Source organism: Rattus norvegicus, chromosome 6, assembly GCF_021556685.1.
Source record: "Rattus norvegicus strain SHRSP/BbbUtx chromosome 6, alternate assembly SHRSP_T2T, whole genome shotgun sequence".
Taxonomy (NCBI): domain Eukaryota; kingdom Metazoa; phylum Chordata; class Mammalia; order Rodentia; family Muridae; genus Rattus; species Rattus norvegicus.
In genome coordinates, this window is record NC_141539.1 from 95,633,354 (window position 1) to 95,641,375 (window position 8,022).

The following is an 8,022-nucleotide window of genomic DNA, read 5'->3' on the forward strand; positions in this document are numbered from 1 at the left end:
TCAAGGGCAGCTAATTAGCAGCAACACAGATGCCAGCAGTAGCTTACCAAGGGTGCTCCATGAGGATATAGGGAAATGATTCTCCCCAGACTCAAGAAAAGATCCACGGATTTGGCACATGCTTGGGGGCTGGGTGCCAGAATGAAGGGCAGAGGGGTGATGACGGAGTCTCCTCCGAGAAAGCATGATTCCCAAGAGTGTCTCAAGTGACCAGAGACCCCTCAAAATGGGGCCCTACAGCCTGCAGTCCGAAGCCATTGTTTCTCTTGACTCCTGGGGATGCCCTTCCTCTCCATGGGCTTTTTCCTGCTGGAGATTTCCCCGCTCCCTGAACAGTGGAAGCCCAATCCCTTCAGGGCCCGGCAAGGTAGACCCACACTTCTGCTGCCACAGCTGGCTCAGCTGTCTTCCTGTAGACGAAGCATGAGTGAGTCCAGTCCTATAGAGGACCGACAGGCCTCAAGCCACACGGCTCGACTGCTAGCACAAGATTTCCGGAGCTGCGCAATGCACCTACACATATCTTCAAGTCCGGCTGCTTCTGGAGATGGTCTCCAAGACAGAAATAGGAACCTGAGGAAGATGCGGCATCCAAGCCAGCTGACTTGCTAGAGTTTGCTGATGGACTTGAATCTGTTTGCTGCTGTGGGCCTTTCTCAGCGCCACATTCCAGGGCTGCAGTATAATTTACTTTAAACACAGAGTGGCACTTAACCACGCCACTGTTTGTGTCCAAATCAGCACTCAAAGGAAGCTGCCTTTTAAGCCTTAACTTTTTGAAGTGACCTCACCACCAACACGTGACTTTGGCAGCCTGGTTATTTGTGCTTGAGGGGGGCGGGGGTGACTCAAAGGCTGTAAGTGTGGGGTTAGACGTGTAGCCTCCATAAGAGAGCAGGTCTGCCACTCCACTGATTCAGTTTCGCATGGGGCTATAGGCTTTCCGCCTTGTTGTTTTGCCTGCTTTCTTCCGGCTGCGCTGCGCTTCTCCTGTGCAGACGGCCAAGGCCGGGCTACTGCCGGGATCAACTTCTTTAGTGCCACTGCACATCAGGATGGCCTGTTTCACCCAACTGAGCTTCTGAAGAGACCTGAATGTCTGGTTGCTCCACCCTGAAGGCTGTTCGGAGAGATGGGTGGAGCGTCATGAGGCCTCGGCAGGAGGATAGAGAACTCTGCGGGGTTAGCTACTATTTTTCACTGTGTCTGGGATCTCTACCAAAAGAAGCCATCCACAAAAATGATTCCTTTCAAACCACTGGGTTAAATGTATGTAATTTGGAAACACTGATGGTATAGAAAACATATAACAGAACCCTCCCTCCCTGCAAACCAGTGTAAGTAGGTCGATATGGTTACCCCCCCCACCCCCACACACACACTTTATAGTTGGGAAACAGAATCTGCTAGGCACACCTAGGACCGAAGCCAGCAGAGGTGCTAAAGTTAGAACTGAAAAGGTTTTCCATCTGGGCCACTCTCATGTGGTCACAGAGGAGATCAATGCAAAGAGGGTGACCACATCATGCATCAGGTAAAACAGAGCTGTGTTTTTTAAAGAACACAACAGGAGTCTAACAACAACTAACTAATACAGCTCACATGGCCTCCAACACTCGCTGCTTTTCCTGCCTCCTTTGCCAATGGGAGCACATCCGGGTGACTCGTGAGGTCAATGAAACTGTGCAACTCAGACTGTCCAGTTGAGAGAGAGACTGAGTGCTGCGCTGGCCATTTGAGTGGGGAGGGTACAGAAAGACTCCAGTCAGGAAGCATCCTTGTAGAAGCGTTTACGGGCACTTCCCTTTGATAAAGTTTCCTATCACCAAGGTGTCAGTAACCCTCACTCATTGTCCTAGGTAACTGTACATTTGGTGGTTGTTTCTCACGTGCGTTTTCACTCTTCCTACAATCAGTTCAGTGGTTAAGAGCACTTGCCAAGTTTAGTTCCCAGCACCCATGCCAAATGGTTCACAGTCACCTGAAACCCCAGCTCCAAAGGATCTGATGCTCTCTTCTGCCCTCCATAGGAACCCACACACATGTAGTGTATATTCACACTAACTCACACACACACACACACACACACACACACACACACACACATTCAGATAAAGAAATCCCAGCATTCTAAAGATAGAGGCTGGCAGGTTAGAGGCCAGCCTGGTCTACAGAGCAAGTTTTAGGACAGCCCCAGTTGTACAGAGGAACCCTGTCTCAGGAAAAAACAAAAACCAAAAAAAAAAAAAAAAAAAAACCAGAAAAAAACAAACCTCAGTTTTCTTGAAAATGCGATGAGAATAAATAATACTTGGTCCTCAAAAAAGAGTGAAATCAAAATATTTATGTATTTATTTAAACAAAGTCTTGCAATAAGATAGCATAGGCTAGCCTTGAATTTCCAAGTGCTAGGATCCAGATGAAAACTTAAAGTAACTGACTGGCCTCAAGACCCAAGTGAAGTCAATGCTTCAGTACGTGGAGCACAGGGAATGACTAGACTGGTGTTAAAGTAAAGGAAAACAATGGAGAGTCCCCGGCGCTGGACCTGATCCCACACAGCCCGCAACCTCGACTCCCCAGGTACTCTGACACATCCAGCTTCACGGGAAGAACAGGGACAAAAATGGAACAGAGACTAAAGGAAGGGCCAGCCAGGGACTGCCTCACATGGGGATCCATCATGTCTGCAGATGCCAAACCCAACACTGTAGTCATAGTCAAGAGGTCCTTGCTGACAGGAACCTGGTGTGGTGGTTCCTGAGGAAGTCCAGCCAGCAACTGACCAGTGCAGATGTGGATGCCTGGAGCCAACCATCAGACTGAGCTCAGGGAACCTGGTAGGGGAGCTGGCGGAAGGACTGGAGGAACGGAGGGGGATTGCAACCCCGTTGGAAGAACAACACAGGCTGGCCTGACCACCCAGTTCTCCCAGAGCCTAGATCACCAACCAAGGAGTGAGTGTACCTGAAGGGACCTTGGCTCCAGATACTTATATAGCAGAGGATGGCCTTGCCTGACACAACAGGAGGGGAGGCCCTTGGTCCCGGGCAAGCTTGATGTCCCAGCATAGGGGGATGCTGGAGTAGTGGGGCAGGAGACTGTGGGTAGGTGGGGGAGTACCCTCATACAGGAAAAGGGGAGGGGAGAGGATGTGGGATGGAGGGGCTGGTGGAGGTGTAACTGGAAAGTGGGATATCATTTTAGATGTAAACAAGTGGAATGATTAATTTAAAAAAAAAGAATTTGAAAAAAAATGATCCTGGTGGAAGTTCTGCTCATGTTTTAGGAAATGAAATGCGATTTTAAATGCAGAATCTGTGTCCCGATGGACCAGTCAGCCCTTGTGATTCCTCACAGTCAGTCGAGGAAACGGCTTTAACAGGGACTGTGAATTCTACACACCACAACACTCAGACATAGTAGATTATGAAAACCAGACCCCATGTGGACCACTCTGGATGCTGGCAGTCCATGAATCACCCCTCCCCCTCCCAGCTCCATCAGTGACTTTTGCCAAGGTCAAATTCACGTTCTGTGTTTCCCCTGCTGACAAAATCTCTTCACCCCTCTTCAGGTTCTGTGATGTTTCCTTCTCCTTCCCCAGATACCACTGTAAGGTCTGCCCATTGTGGCTCCAGGTCACCGTGGCCACTTTGTTCTGGATCCCAGCACAGCAGCTGTACTGAGAAGCCAGCCTGTCTCCCGTCTTTCTCACTAGACTTTGAGCAGTCTAAGCATAAAGACTCCGTTTGCTGTGTTGGATGTAGACAGTGGCGGAAATGCTCAATAAAGAAGCAAGTGAAGGACAGCAAGGTGTCAATACACAGCACAGGAACTGTGGTTTGGTGGAAACAGTCAGAAATGGTCCCAACAGCTTTGTTCTGCCGGTTCCCAAACAGCAGTCCTTCCTGGGAACCTCGTGGCTATTGCTAGTCAAATGCTGGGGCACAGGAAGAATTCACGTGTCTTGGAGACTGTGACTAATATGTAGAAGGTAAATTGGACTTGTCAGTTTCAGAACTGTCCTCTCTTCATTCCTAGTTTTTAAATATTGTACTCTTCCTAAGGACTTGCAGGGGGAGTACATGCAAGACAGTCTGTCTCTGTCTCTGTCTCTCTGTCGCTCTATGTCTGTCTGTCTGCCTGTCTGTCTGTCTGTCGCTCTCTCTCTCTCTTTCTGTGTGTGTGTGTGTGTGTATGTGTGTGTGTGTGTGTGTGTGTGTGTGTGTGTGTGTGTGTGTGTGGTGTGTGGTGTGGTGTGGTGCAGTGTGGTCTTTCTATGTCTTTCATTAAATGAACTGTGCTGGGCTTTATTTAGCCAGTGAAATCAGAGCATCCTCAGCAGCTGCTTCTGCTGCCCCAGGAGCACACGGGCATGTTTTTCACTTAGCCTTAAAATCTTCAAGGCTGAGACAGTGAAACATCAGCATCAAATATTTTACACCCCACAAGTTAGTAAAATGAATTTTTGAAATGCAAATTGGAGCTAAGGGAGGTTGGAAATTCTGTCTGGGACGCACACTTGCCTATTTAATACCGTCCAATCATGTGCAGATTTAAAGCTGGGTAATTAAGCACATTAGAAAGCTTTTAAATGTTCCAGATAGAAGAAAACAGTTATGCTGGTAATAAAAGTTACATTGTATAGCGTGAGACCTGGAAAGACAGTTAACATTAGCTCTCCTGTTAGATAGAAGAGCCAACATTATCGTGATTTTAAGGCACCCTCATTGACTGCCTACTCTGTCTCAAGCATAATGTGAGGCTGGAGGAAAAGCAAAATTGGTAGTTAGAACCCGAGAGAGTGAGTGGCAGAAAAGAGATGGCCCTATATCTTTCTTAGAGTTACAAAGGAACTCAGGAAGGGTTGACTAGTATCTATGGTCCAAATGTTTTTTAGAATCAGTAAAATAAAAACTGAAAACAGAATGCAGTATCTCTAATATTTCTGAGCCTATACTTGTCCTGTGGTCCTTTTGGAATCTCCCTTTTCTTTCTCTCATTTTTTTAAAATAATGGTTTGAAAATATGCATATTCCAGACAGGGCAGAAAAGCAGGGCTTGTGCATGCTTGTCTATGCTTTAGAACTGAATTTATTCAGTGTCTTAGAGAACTATTAGTAAATATGTATACATATGCATGTAGCGTTTCATTATTTGTCTATTGTTATATGTACTTTTATAGCCTTCCACCTGCTTAGCACCTCAGGACAGACCGCAGCACTCCGCCAGCAGCTGTATACAATGGGCATTTCTCACTCCAGGTCTCTGTAAACTGGGCTTCCCTCTCTTCAGCTTACCCAAGTCTTGCCTTCTTTAGCTCCTCATTTAACACCCATGTTGACACACTCACGTTAACTGTGGCCTCATCCAATTCCCTAGCCCTTCCTATCAGATTCAGTCTTTGCAGAATTTAATATTCTTCTCCTCTCCTTTCATCTGGACTAAATTATGAGATTCCCGAAGAACAGGGCTCGTGTCTTATTCTTTGGAATTGTCCTGTCCTAGGTTTTCACTTGGCATTAAATATGCAGGATAAATATTTGTGTGTCCAATGCTTGGTGGTACTCCAAGGCCTGATGGGGAAGAAGATAACACATTGGGGAGAAAAAACAGGCATTTGCATCCAACAGAACGTTTTAACCTGCGTGGCTGCTGTTTCTTGGTTGTTGCCATGGTATGGGCATTAGGATTCTCAAAGGGAAGAGAGGGTACAGTGCCTTCTATAGAGAGGTTACAGGTCAAATGGAAGCTGTTTATGCACCAACGTTTAGAAGAAAAGTATCCTCTTGGGTACTAGCTTGCTAGATACATTAATATGGTTTTGAGGTATTTCTTATTCAGGGAAATACAAATTATGAGCAACGTTATTTGAACTTGGAAGAAGAGAGAAGGGGAAACAGGAAAGGCTGCAGTTGGTGGCAGGCTTGCCTGTGTGACTTTTTCTCTCCATTATTAAGATCTGGATGAGGGTTTTCGGCAGTGACTGTAGCACCAGGCCCATCTTCATAAGGAAAGGTTTCCAGGAACCTTGTTCTGCCAATCACTCACTCACTGTCAGAATTTACCATTCTCCCCAAGCTACTCTGGTCTAATGTTAAATTAAGACAAACAGCTCTAAGATACATCAAGGGGGATCTTAAAGGAATTTGCCACCTAATGATTTACCTCGAGTCACGTGACCGGTTTTGGTTACTTAGAATCTATGCAGAGATGCGCTGAATGTTAATGGTCTTCATCTCCAATCCCTTTTCCTTCTGCAGTGGGACAGACCTGTGAATTAAATGGAAGCCAAACAAAGCTGTTTACTAGTTTAGCTCTTTACTAGTTCCAGTTACCCGATCTCCTGCACATAAACACTCTTTTTCTTTTCAGTTGCACCAGTGGCTTCCAGCAAAGGCAAAGTCTGAAGTATTCTGGTTGACTTGAGCCCCCGTAGGGCTGGGACCTGGGTGAGTGTACTGGCTATGGTGATTAGTTGGTGACGAGCTAATATGGGGTAGGGGCTGGAGGAGGATATGACCAATGACAAAGAATAACCTCCTTGCCCCCACTCTTCTCTAAGGGTTACATTTCCTTGTCCTCTCACGGCCTCCCATCTCCAATGAGGGTGACTATTTTGTAAGACATTTATCATTGTGAGGTTTCGCTGGATGCGCTGGGTAGTGAGTGACAAAGGACAATGGTTTGAGGGACAGGAAAGATCTGGGCTTAATCCTGGTGGTGCTATCAGCTACCACCCTGGGCAGAGAACCCTCTTTAGGTCTCGTTTCTCTCATCTACAGAAGTGGGAATAACTACTGTACATACTTGTGTAGGGTTTGGTGAAGATTAAGCAAGGTGCTGGGGCCATCCTGACTGCTTGATAATTATCAACTATAATTTTCAAAGTACTATAAGCTCCTTATGGTAAAAGGCTCACATAGTTCAAAATCCCAATTACCCCAGGTAGGCTTGCGGGACCTTTTCAACTTTAAGTAGGCTTCATTCGTACGCCAAATGGCTGATATTTAGATGACTCACACTCTCTGACTATTCTTTTCGTCTTTGGAACTGTACCCATGTGGGTTGGGAATGCAGCTTAGCAGTAGAGCGCTTGCCTCATATGTACCAGGCCTTGGCTTCGATCTCCAGCACAGCAAACAAATAAACAAACAAACCCTGCGCCATCAGTGCTGGGATCTCTGCACCGTGACGAAGCTCGGGCTCTCTTAACAATTGTACTTGGAAGGACAGACTGGCTGGGCCTGGGATCCCAGGCCTCTAATCCTGATTCAGGAGGCAGAGGCAGGAAGATCTCTTCTGTGAGTTCCAAGGCATCTGGGGCTACACAGTGAGATCTTGCCTGGAAGAAAAAAAAAAAAAAAAAAAAAAACTGGAAAGGGATGAAGTTGTAAGAAGACATGATCACAGTCAAGTCCTAGCTAGATTTCATTAACTATTATTTGAGATTCCCAGTCACATTTACTTCCTGCTGTAACCTTAATCACAAATGAATAATCCCAGCTTCCAGCTTCCAGCTTAGGTGTTTGTGAGGCCTAGAAAGACATTTCGTAAGCTTCAGGTGTGGCACAGAGGGACTGAGGAGCATCAGACGAAAAAGCCTGGACCATAGATCACCACAAACCAAGCCAAATCAAAGGTAGGAGAGGACATATAGAGGCTGTAAGGCCAAGACAGGAAGTGGCAGCTGGGCATGTTGGGCACCGGTGCTCCAAATGCAAGCCAGGCGGCGCCTGCTCTGCCCTCCGCAGGCTGATGTTAAGGACCAGGAGTAGCTCTGGCATGCTCCCTCTTCCCCGTGTGCTTTCTTTTGGGCTTCGATGTCACTCAGCTTTAGTCTCTGCTTCGCTTGGTGCTCTACACTTCACTCAGTTTAAAGGCGGCAGTGCGTGAGCCGTAACCTGCAGAGCTAGAGAATAACCGGAAGACGGAGACTCCATTTCTAGGAGCACAAGACGACCGACCATGAGCTTCCGCGCTACTCAGACTGATAAGGAGGACAGGATGAATGATAAA

The 8,022-nt window shown here is 46.8% G+C and overlaps 1 long non-coding RNA gene across 1 annotated transcript in view; it reads left to right on the plus strand.

Annotated features, from left to right (window-relative positions):
* The window catches only part of LOC148005294 (uncharacterized), a 137,413-nt gene extending 130,061 nt beyond the window's left edge, over window positions 1-7,352 (plus strand). Inside the window, exon 4 of the long non-coding RNA XR_015623097.1 lies at window positions 6,379-7,352. This is a non-coding gene — a long non-coding RNA (uncharacterized LOC148005294). The remainder of the gene's footprint in view (window positions 1-6,378) is intronic.
* The last annotated feature ends 670 nt before the right edge of the window (window positions 7,353-8,022 follow it).